Below are 13005 nucleotides of genomic sequence, written 5' to 3'. Positions count from 1 at the left end.
AGAATTTTTTATTGCAGTGGACATTGCTTTTCAAACTAAATGTCACTATGGCGCTGTGCCAATGGTGAAAGTGGTAAGATGCATATACCTGTATTAGTTACAGATTTGTACATAAATCATTCTAATTTGAATAGGTCTCACCACAAGTTAAATAGGTTACACTTTGGGTTCCTTTTATGACATTCCCTATTACGGTGGGTCATTTTTGCTCATTTTCTTCTGTTTATGTCACTGGGGGTGGGTTGCAACAACGTGGTTGCTACCCCCAAGTGATCTTGTGGTTGTGATTCCAGAAGATTGGCTAGAATTCCAGGTGAAAGTACTTCTCACTAGTGTTTGTGCTAAAGAAGTAGAAAAATAATCTCTTCCGTTCTCCCTCCCTAAAATATGTTATACATTACTAATAATAATGAATTATAACATAGCTGCATGTGTGCAAAGCAGAACCAAAAATTAAAATATAAAGATAAGATGTCAACTGCTACTGTTGAGACCCCAATGTCTGCATGTCAGTACACTAACTACATCTAGTATTGACAATATTGAATTTGTTCGTTTTCGCAGGAAAACTTGTAGAAATAAGTCAAATACTATTTTAATGGTCACATTCCTTAACGAGCTTGCTGTTGCCCTTTTATTATTGCTATATTTAATTAAATTAATTTGTCCTTGCATTAGAATTGTTTATGATTGGCAGGGTTGTTATGTAGTATCTTCACCACTGCAGTGGCCTGGTTGATGGAAATGCCAACAGCTGACGTTATGTGCTTCTAATTAATACAAACAAGAGAGATGATGAGAATTATTGTATGGCCTAACATGTTACTTGAATTTTTCGAAAGTTGGAAATAATTTGTTAGATCCTAACTAAACACTAAAAGTATATTTGGAAAATATGATTATTTCAAACACATGCAGGTATTATCTTAATTGTGCTTCTGCCTAATGCACAAAGTATTCAGTAGAATTACGGATTCAATGTATAACACTGTCCCTGGCAGTGAATGTTTTAGGTTTAAGTAATATTTTATTTAGTGTTTCCTTAAACATTTGAAATCCTTATTTTTATACTGTAGATAATTTTCAGTTTAGGATGAAACTGATAAGAGATCAGTACTCAGATGCTTTCTCCGGTTCCTGTTGCCAGTTTGTAACTCAACTAACATCCATAAAACGTTTACGACCTTTCTCTGTCATCATCCATGACATGTCAAAGCAATACAAGGCTATGAGAAGGAAGGCACTGGTAATGCTGGGGACTTGGGGAAAGGAGTACTGGATGTCATGCTCATTTGTGAGTAGGACACTGGGAGGAAAGAATGTAGCAGGCAGTATGGAGGGGTGGACACACAACAGAAAGGGATGTACTGAAGGGTTAATTGATAAAAGTGATATTCTGAGGTTATTAAATACATTAGGGGAAGGTACTTAGCAAATACATTGAAACATGGGGATTGCTGAGAAAAATATTTGGCAAATGAGACACATGGATGATGTAGGTGCAGAAGAGAAAATTGTGTATGGAAAGAGAGATATGGGCACAGTGGATATAAAAGGTAAGCAAAATGATGACAGACAAACTGCTGTGTAAGCTGTTAATATTTTGAGTTTATTAGTAAATACATTATTAAAATGCTATTCACTTTAAAAATGCTATTCACTCTAAAAAGACACAATTTGAGTTATTCATGAAACTGCTTGTATGAATGTATGTATTTTATTTAATATAACCAGCCACGGAGATTACCATTTCTGCGAAGCTCAACAAAGTCTTTGCTGTAATAATCTGCATATTGCAGACAATAAATCTGTTTTTTTTACAGATCTCTATTAATTTTGCCTTAAAAACATTGTATTCCTACTTTACTGAATACACAGTGTCTATTGATATAAAACATACTGATTTATGAGCACGAAGACTGCATTCATTAAATTCCCCTTTTTTCCTGAAAATTGTGACCTAAAATCCAGGGTTTTACAAAATACAAACTTGACAACTAGAACTGGTTTTCTGTTAGTTTCATTGACTTGGAGCCTGAATGCTGGGCAAAACAGAGGGTCATAGTAAAATACAGTAATTTATGCACTATACAGGAAAAGTAAAGACTAGGTGAAAGGAATTATTGCTACAAATAGTTTATAACAAACCTAAACTGAAACAAATTATATACATATGTATAGTACCAAATAGTCCTGAAGAAGGTGCTCCATGGAACCGAAACATCAGGATATGTCTACATAGTTACATAGTAACTGCATGATGGACTGACAAAAATACCCTTTTCTTCTACCTCTTGTGCTGTGCTGGTATTTGAATCACTTCTGTATTCTCCACGGACTAGAGATATAGAGAGAGGGACCTCGCTCAAACTTGGTACATGAAGTATGTAGCAGGTGTGTGCTACCTGGGAGGTAATCAGAATGTAGAGAAACAAGTGCACAGGTGTACTTCGAGAACGAAATCCCTTTATGGTGCACTACAACCTCTGTAATGATGTTTGAACTAAAACTTCTATTGACCTAATTTAAAATAAAGGCGAAAAATATAAACGCGAAAAATATATACTGTAACTATAACAGTGCTTAATATATACAGTACAGTGGTATTGGATGGTGTACAATCCTTTACCATGCACCACCTACCCCCCTGCTGAGTGATTTAACCCAGTGTGGAGAGAGAGAGAGAGAGAGAGAGAGAGAGAGAGAGAGAGAGAGAGAGAGAGAGAGAGAGAGAGAGAGAGAGAGAGAGAGAGAGAGAGAGAGGGAGAGACAGATGGATGCGATAAAGGAGTTGGTGCTCCAACTAAACCAAATAGTGATATTAAGTATGTACGACACAAAAGTGTGACATAACGGTGACTTAGTAATAAGGTGAAGAGACCGTATTTATCTATATATAACTTGCAAAATACATATATATAGTTCATGTAATGTGATAATGAATATTGAAAAAGAAAAGGTTTAAAAGGGGAAAAAAGGATGGGAAGAGTGAAGGAAAAAAACTCGGAGGGAAAAGATGAAAAAGAAAAAAAAAACAAAGGAAAAAAAAATAACAATGTAAATTTGTCAAAACATAGAAAAATCTAAAGATAAAGAGTCCGTAGGTAAATCCAGAAATAGGTGTTGGAGTAAAGGCAGCTTTTAAAAAGAAAAAGTGAACGGCGCACACTCCATGTATTAATAAAAAAAAACTTGCTTTTCTTTAATCCATATAATAAAGACAATGCTCACTAATTGAGGAAAAAATAGTTGATTCACAATTGATAATAACAGAGCAACAAGTTCAGTCCCACTTGATGAAATTAGACACAGGGTAACTACAATGTACTTAATATTGTGAAATATGAGCAACTGAGTAACCAGCTCTCCCTGCTGAAATAATGGAATCAGCTGTTATAGTCCCACAGAGATCTAAGCAGGGGAGAAAGGCAGTATGGTGATTAAAGTCCCATTCAGTAGTAACCTCAGTATATTAGTTCATGTGGAGTGAAAACACTGCAGCACTTATCAGCTGAGATCTGACTCCAAAAGACTGTTCATGGTCCCAAGGTTCAGCAAAGTATCTGGCTGCTCCTCCTTCTCTTACCGTGCACCCCAAAACTTGAACAGTCTACCAGAGACTCTCACACCCACCACCAGTCTAAGTTCTTTCAAAACTAAAGCTGTCTCACATTTTAATCTGGTCTGTAACTGTTACATTCGCCTATAATATATATTGAGGCCTATGCAGTAAGCAGCGATAAGCCGCTTATCACCAAAAAAGCCTACTGCTATTCAGTAAGCAGCGATAAGTCGTCAATAAGAGACGTTTTCATCAAAAAAAATTGCCAAAAAAAGAAAAATCGCCAAACGTGCGGCGATAAGCCACTTATCGGCAGTTTTTCAAACTCGCTCAATTTGAGTAGCCCCGATGAGCTTATCGAGGCTAATCGCCGGCCTAGAATTGAGATTTCCTCTCAAAATCGCTTCACCTGAAAAAGTTGGCAAGAAGGTGGTAAGAAGCTGCCGATAAGCCGACGGCACTTAGAAAAAAAAAATGCATTTTTCCTGCATCGGATGGACGCCTGGAGACTCCGGAGCTGATAGCCATTAATGTCACCACCGGAGACCCCCGGCATGAATCAGGTGCATGAAAAATGCATTTCCAGTCAACTTCATTACCATAGCGGCTAACCGCAAAGGCAATGAAGGGGTTAACCACCAGTGACATGCTTATTGTGGGTAGCGGGGGTGGGTGAAGGTGGTATTTGGTCCTTGGTGGGTGTTTAAGCCTTTGCGGGGGGTTGGGGTGGACTTAACCCCTTCATTACCTTAGCGGTTAACACCGCTAAGGTAATGAAGGGGTTAACCCTTCCCGCTACCCACCCGGTCGGCCTTAACATCCATCCTTGGGGCTACTACCCCTTGACCCTCCCCCGCTACCCACAATAAACAAAAATACACACAACAGCCCTAGTACCCAACTCCTAAGCCACCAATAACAATTACAATATGTGATAAACACCAATTCACAACCTACCCACCCCGTGCACCCACATAAAACCATCATTCATTTTTTTATACACAGGATTATTACCAGAGGCCAGCGGGGGGATGGTGGGAGGGCGGTCCCCATGGGTGTCCGTGGGATCTCAGGTGGACCTCACAGTATCTATGGGCCCTCGGGTGGTCCCCTCGGGGGTCCTCAGGTGGTTCCAGTGGGTGTCTGTGGGTGCTCGGGTGGTCCCCTTGGGTGTATATATACATATATATATATATATATATAAAACAAACGATACCGTTCACAAGGGAATCAGCAGACAGCACTCAGGTTAAGATCTGTAGACGGGACAAATGGGACCTTCCTCAGGGTTAATATATATATATATATATATATATATATATATATATATATATATAAAGTAGTATTATCATCTCTTTTTTTTAATATGTATGTATATATGCAGTGTGTGTGTGTATATATATAGTGCGTCTTAGAATCGAGGAAATACGGTAATTCCTAAAGTAGTATTATCATCTCTTTTTAGTAATGTGTATATATACATACACTATATATATATACACATACATATTACTAAAAAGAGATGATAATACTACTTTAGGAATTACTGTATTTCCTCGATTCTAAGACGCACCTTTTTTCCTATTTTCACATGTCTGAAATTGGGATGTGTCTTACAATCGATGTTTTTAAAAAAAAAAAACATGCTAGGGGGTGCTGCAGCGGGGATGGGGAAACAGCACTTAACAAAGCAGGTGTAAACGGCGGTGTGGCGGCTGGATTCAATGCTGGCTGCTTTGACTATGGCCCCTTGCCCCACCGCAACTCTCAGCCTGGCGAGTGTTAACGGAGGTGTGGCGGCTGGTTTCAGTGCTGGCTGCTCCAACCATGCCCCTCACCCCCCCCCCCCCCCACCCCCGCGACTCTTGGTGAACTGCAGGAGGTACAGAGGGGATTAGCTGGAGCAGCCACGGTGGAGATGTACAGTATACAGCCCCCCCATGAATCAATGTAGTGCTGAGCATAAAGTTGTACTGTAGTATACTGTAGTGTAGTATAGTGCAGATAAATGCTATTGTCTGCTAATAAAAAAAAAATCTGCACATTTAATGTTTTTTTTCTCTCAAAATGTTTTATTAAATCGAGAGTGCATCTTAGAAGCGATGGCGTCTTAGAATCGAGGAAATATAGGTATTTTTAACATGTATTTGTCATCATAACTCTGTGCCCAGGACATACTCGAAAACAAGAGGTAACTCTCAATGTATTACTTCCTGGTAAAACATTTTATAAATAAATAAATGGTATATCAATTTGTAGAAAGAGGGGCAACTAGCCACAAAATGAAAACACCCTTTGGGAATGAAATTAAAAGCAAAAAAGCAGCCTGCTGATAATGAATGAGTACACATACAGTATTAATCTATCGAGGGATTGCTAAAAAAAACCTCTATTAATAATGTATATAAAAATTGCACATATAGACACTTAAGCAAAAATGCTTTTTATATCCCAAAGGGATATATAATTGACAATGAAAGAATGATAGAATTGAAACATACGATAAATGTAAAAGACACAGAGACATTTATTGTTAGACAATAGTGCCAATATCAATATTTTCATTTAAACCATTGGGGAATAAACTATTCATCATTTTAATAATCTTGTACATTTCTTGTTTGTACAACAACTTAAATCTGTCCCATTCTAAAACTGACGGAGAAATGTGTTCTAAACCAATCAGTTTTAGGCCCTCTGGAGTTTTGTTTTGACAAATAGCAAAATGATTAGGAAAACTACAGTATGAGTCATAATTCCATTTTTTTAGATTTTGTCTGTGTTCCAAAAACCTGGTGCACTAGGGGCCATGTCGTGTGGCCTATATATTGATGGCCATATTTGCAGGTCAATATATACACACCACAAATATGGTCAAACAATTTATAAAGCCTCTTTGGTCTCCAAGAAATTGCAGGTAATGCATGTAGTTCTATTGCACTTGTAATTTCCACTAGGTTTAACACTAAATAGGGAAATAGAATCGTGTGAAGCTCTATGTTTACTAGGCGCTAATATGTTTTTGAAATGGGTTTGCTTTCCTATACTCTACAGTTGGTACCTCTTCAATATGTTCACCTAAAACAGGATTTGTTTTTAACAAAGCCCAGTGTTTTCCTAGGATATTTGTAATTTTCCTTGCAGATTGACTGAACTTTGTAGCAAAAACTGTACAATCTTTTTAAAAACCGTTTTGTTATTAACCTTCTTTTCTCTAATGATTTTAGATATATTTTAGAGTATTTCTATCTAATCTAGACACTTTTTAATAGGACTCTTCTATACGGTTGGGCTTGTAGCCTTTAAGAATACAGTTTTCTTTCAAGAGTGCGGCCTATACTGTACATAAAAATCAATCTCAAGAGCAATTCCGCCTACGGTGATTAAACTGACCATAGGGGATGTTGCTTAACTATTTTTTGTGATGGTTATTATTTACACGTAAATAGCTATTTGTAGCCACGGTTTTAATATAAACTGGTAACAATATCTAGTTTCTCATTTACAGATAGAACTAAATCTAAAAAGATCATTTGCTTAGGATCAATTACTTGGGTAAAACCCAGACCCAAAGAGTTGGGTTGTTGTTCCAAACTGAGCAATCTTCCTAGTAACCCATAAATAAATTGGCATAACTGGAGGCAAACCTGGTACCCATAGCCTTTCCACAGATTTGCAAATAGAACTGGCTCTCAAACAAAAAATTATTATCCTTCTGGCCCAAAATAATCTGTTAATACTTAGTAGCATCCCTATTAAATCTCTGTGATACATAGAATAACTGTGCAATCGTAATACCAATTAAAAAAGAGACATAACAAAAACATAATATTACGTGGTGTAATCAATCAATCAATGTAGAAATTGCAAGATGGCATTAATAAACATAAGTGGAAACAATAATAACAGTGAGCACATTGTGTTGTATACTACGATTCCTCAAAGATAGCAATTAACTAAACATAATGCATGTAAAAATAGACCAATTGTTCGATGTAATCAAACGGACATTATTTTATCTGTGAAATGTATAACGGAATTCGTATTTTCAAAATACGATGATTTATTCACTTTCTTTTTAAATCCATTTTCCTTATTTGGTATAATAATATAGAAATTGCACATACAATGTAAACAGAAATTAATTGAAAACAATCTAATTTTGAACCATGTGTTTATTCCATTTAATGGTGCAAGCCAATTAATATTCTACAGTACTGTATATGTGAATTGCAATAATTGAAAACGTCTAGGCTGTATATCACTTTGTACCATATCCAATGATTATTTTATATACAGAATATGATTAATAGCATTTGAAATATGGATTTAGATACGGTTTCAGCTTGCTCTAAAACCTCAGTATAACAAAATATGCAGCACATGGTTCTGTTGGAGGCTCACATCTGACAAAAGGAAGGATGTTGAAATTCCAAAGTAATGCATTTATTTCTGATGCATGTACTGTAGGCCACTACAACATAACAATGACAATGAATAAGGTTTACACAGTTAAAGGAGATCAAATAAGCAGTGTGCTAAATATAGGCAGTATATTTAAAATGAGATTATTTAAAAAGCTGTGCTATTCCATAACACACCTTTCAGCACTGAAATCCATCCAACAGACCATTCAGGGTATCCTGGGTAAAGATGCTGCTTAGTATACATGAACCAATATCTTGCATAAAGTTACAGTATGTTGTTAAAGAACAAAATGTATGAAATCTACTGTAGGGGTTTTAGAAAAATCTATAACTTTTGGCAGATTTCCACATTTTGGAAGTGCTTCTTAGCATCTTAAGAACAGCAAAAGTACAGATTGTACTACTGAGTATCATGTACTTCTTAAGGAGCTGAAATGCACATCAAATATATTTCTTTATGATTGCCTAACTACATATGGTGTGCCTTTTGGTTCTGTAAATCTGTGTACAGTAGATTTTGACATTGAATAACAAAACATACCCCATCACTATGATGACCCATCACTAGATTTAGTATGTAATACGAGTCCATGTCTAAATTTACCAAATGTTGTGTTTACATTAACGTTCTATATGCCATATATATATATATATATATATATATATATATATATATATATATATATATATATATATACATATATATATGTATACAAGCAGTGTACACATTAGAATTCATTACAATTCATGAATATCTGCCACCTGGCGGATACGCGAAGAATTGTCCCCAATTAAATTCGAACCATTATAATAAAACAGATCAACTGCGAATCAACCGCAGTTCAACCGCGGGTGCCGGGCGGCGCGAATGCAGCATGAGCACGGGGGATGCACCATTTACTCCTCGTGGCATTCAGGACATGGAACCTGTCATGGAACAGAAATACCTATTTCTGCCTTCTCTGTTTCACCCACCTCTTTCCTTGGCAGTTCTTCCTGCTAGCTGTATTTGGATGTTACGTTCCGTGCCGTTTCACTCCCAGTGCAGATGGAATGGATACATTATGTTGCCCTTTTTCCTTCCAGTCTGTCACACCCCTGGTTGCCCTGGCAACATCTCCAGTCCTCCAAGTTAATAGGCTTTCCCATTCCCCCTTGTCCCTGCTGACAGTTAGTTTGGCCTGACCCCTATCCCTGTGTCACAAGCAGTACCCACTGTCTTTACTTCCTGACATTGGCAGAGTGAGTACATTCATATTACACCCCTATGGCAAGGCCAATTCTTTTCACCTGCCCTTAACTACGAAGCATCCACAGAGATACACCTTTCCAACACAAACATCTTAACCACAAGTGCCTGTTTTTATTGCTGCTTTCCTAAATAAAGTGAAGAAAATATACAGGACTTGTTGTGCTTTGGAAAGAGGGCTGAGTTGAATCTATCTGGGTTCATTCATACCCTAGACATGACCCTGGATCCAGAATAGAACCGCTACGCCCTCGAGAGGTTTTAGAATAAAGGCTGGCAGAGCAGTATATATTTATATTTATATATATATATATATATATATATATATATATATATATATACATATATATATATCTAAAACCTCTCGAGGGCATGGCGGTTCCATGTCCTGAATGCCACACGGAGTAAATGGTGCATCGCCTGTGCTCATGCTGCATTCGCGCCGCCCGGCACCCGCGTTTGAACTGCGGTTGATTCGCAGTTGATCTGTTTAATTATAATGGTTCGGATTTAATTGGGGACAATTCTTCGCGTATCCGCCAGGTGGCAGATATTAATGAATTGTAATGAATTCTAATGTGTACACTGCTTGTGCTACAGTAATGTGTCGACTTGCAGATGTTTAAAAAAAAAACAGTGGTCCATTGTGAATTGACCTTGGTACTGAAGAAGTTACTTTATCAATTTAGGCGTTTCGTAATAAAAACTCAATGCTCTGTGTCTTTTTCACATTAGTTACTGTACAATCTTTCTCACTGCACAATCGCTCGCCGGATGGAAACAATGAGTACACCGTAGTACGTGTGCAAAAGACCGGACTGCACATATGCATATGTAATTTGGTCGGCAATTAATGCAGCAGCTGATAACATGGCCACAGTTTGTGAAATCTATCAATATTTTATCGCAAATTATGACTTTTACAAATTTTAACCTGATGCTCGTGTGTGGAAGCATGCGATAAGGAAAAAGTTAAGTAGTGATCCGTGTTTTTTTCGTATTGCCCCTGCACACGGAGTTAGAGGAGGGTATTGGTGTGTGGTGCCAGATTTTTCCAGTATCTTTGATCATGGAGACTTCAAAAGGAGAAAGGTCAGATTTAATGAAAATAAGATTCATCAATCCCAGGCCAGCAATGTAACAGCACCTGCACCGGCGCCAGCACCGGCTTACAATAACGGTCCGACCATCAGTGAAAACCTGGTGACCGGCAACCCTTGCTATCAGTCCCCGCCAGGATAGCTGCAAAACTTCCAGCATGAGCCTGATTTCACGTACAGATACCAGCAAGCTTGCATGTACCAAAAAGATTTCCAGCTTCATCAGCTGTCAACTACAGGTGTAGCAGACCCGCTGTCACCTGTCAAGTACGTGTATAATGAAAACTACGGGACAGACAGTGGGTCATCGCCACCCGTTTGGCAAAGTCTATAATGAAGGTAAATACAGTATAATTTATTACATTAAATACCTGTATTACACTAGAGTTCATATTACAATACACACACTACTGTACCTGCAGTTCAAGCTGCTGTATTTTATTATGTTTTTAAAATATCAATACATTATGCACACAGACAAGTGTTTAGTTACTGCAGATCGGTCCGTTCTCCTGTAATCAACCGCTTTGCTCATGGTTATTTAGTTCTATTATTTTATTCATAATTCTCGAAAATGTAGTCCAGCAATATGATTGGCTGAGCAGTTTCTACAGTAGATACTGAACAATTGGTGGACAGCGTGTATGTCTCATGGTACTTGTTGAAACACATATGCATTTCATCACATCCTCACCCCCAAGTCTTACTACAGTAACAAGACAACGGTAATGCAAACGCTTATCAACACCCCTCCCCCCCACCCCCCAAGCCATTCATTAAAATTCTTGTAGCCTTCTTGAAGGAACCATTATATGAAATGTTATACGGTACTTACTGGACTGTATGTTTTATAAAATGTGACACAATGAAACAATTTTAAAAATTCAACTTTTTTTGTAGTTAAAACACTATTTTATATATATTTATTATATTATAAAGCAATAATGGAAAAATATAATATTTTATTTCTCCTCAGAAATGAAACTTTGTCATCAAGCGGAGAACGGCTAATGGAGGAATTTTGAAGGACCTACAATATAGTATCGCATTTTTGAAACGTTGCTTGCGCATTGATGAATCTGATTTAATTTTTTTTATTGATTAGGATAGAAAAATTGTGAGCTTTTTAGAAAACCTTAAACAATATGCTGCTGTTTTCATATTCAATACTTTTTTACATACAGTACTGTAATACTGTACACTTGCACGTTTAATTAACTCTTACTGTATAAGAAACCCCCAAAATAAAAAGTTATAATCTTTTATTCTATACAGTATGTATTTATTCTAAAGTACTGTGATTTTTATTTGGGGGTGTGGGGTTCAAAACATTATAATGACCTGTTGAAAATATTTAGTTGAACTAATAATCCAGCATACAGCCCTCTCCTCCCCCCCCCCCCCCCCCACACACATAAGGCCAAGCCATTCATTTGTAATGGGTGGCTTTGTGGCTTAGTTTAATAGTTTAATCTACACGAGCGTGTTCTCACATTTATGCGCATGCATGTATGTCTCATTGGAACCTTGTTGAAACACAGACAGTATGCGTGTGATCACATTTAGGCGCATACGTGTATGTGAACAAGAGACACCACAATCCCACTCCGAGCCATTTATAAAAATTCTTGTAGGCTGATAAGCCCTTATTGTGGAACGAATCCTCCCCCAAACACATTCATTTGTACACAATGGTAATGCAACCGCTTATCAACACCCCCCCCGAGCCATTCATGAAAATTCTTGTAGCCTTCTTGAGGGACTGACTGATTTTAGCCAACCATTATGTGAAATGTTATACTTGTGATTTATAAAAGGTGACACAATGAAACAATTTAAAACAAGCAACTTTTTTTTTTTTAGTAAAACAATATACAAGCAACTTTTTTTTTTTTAGTAAAACAATATTTTGTATCTTTTGCACGACTGAACAATTAAGCAGCAAAGTCCATCCCCATCAGTCTGTCCTTCCAGGGATGAGCCCTTACATGCCTCAAAAGGTCACTGATGGTGTCTCTCACGGTTCTCATCATACAGTATGATTGGTAACAATAAAAAAACGCTGCACTTCCGCCAAAATAGTTTCCCTTAAATTTTCTGGCAGAGCCTTTTTGATTCGATTCCCTTCGTAATTAATGTTGTGGGTCCATCTCATAACTGACATGGTGTTTAAAGATGTACAGGGCATATTTCTGGGCAACACCAGCACTTGCAACATTGTATTTCTCCCTGACTTGCTGGGACAGGTCACGCAAGGTGAGGTGTGGCACCGTCTCAATGCAAGCGTGTGTGCTGGGAGCGGGTATGCTTCTGAGAGCGGGTGTGCTACTGGCAGCAGGTGTGCTTCTGGTAACGGGTGAAGGTAGGTGGTCTGGGAGGATGCTTTCCTCCTGCAGTCGTGGCCTTATCGGGGTGGTCAACTCCTGTCGTGGTCTTACCGGGGTTGTCATGTCATCCTCATCAATGGCATACAGGCACGCGTATTCTGCAGACGGAGGGGTGCGCTTGGTGATGGAATCGAGAAGGTCACATCCATGCCACCCTCCTGCTCCTGCGTCCGACATACAGGGGCAGGAGCTCCAAGCAATGAATTTATCCCCGCTATGTTGCTCTCCATGCTCTCCATCTTCTTCTCAATTTTCTCCAAACGCCTACCCATATTTAGCA

General features: G+C 38.0%; 1 protein-coding gene across 2 annotated transcripts in view; it reads left to right on the top strand.

The window, feature by feature from the left end:
• NKAIN3 (sodium/potassium transporting ATPase interacting 3) overlaps positions 1-13005 on the top strand; it is an 808578-nt gene that overhangs the window by 331406 nt on the left and 464167 nt on the right. The gene's annotated exons all lie outside the window — the stretch shown is intronic.

The sequence above is a fragment of the Ascaphus truei genome, chromosome 2, assembly GCF_040206685.1.
Source record: "Ascaphus truei isolate aAscTru1 chromosome 2, aAscTru1.hap1, whole genome shotgun sequence".
In the NCBI taxonomy this organism is placed as follows: domain Eukaryota; kingdom Metazoa; phylum Chordata; class Amphibia; order Anura; family Ascaphidae; genus Ascaphus; species Ascaphus truei.
Note: the sequence above shows the minus strand (reverse complement) of the source record. Positions and strands in the feature narration are given on the sequence as shown.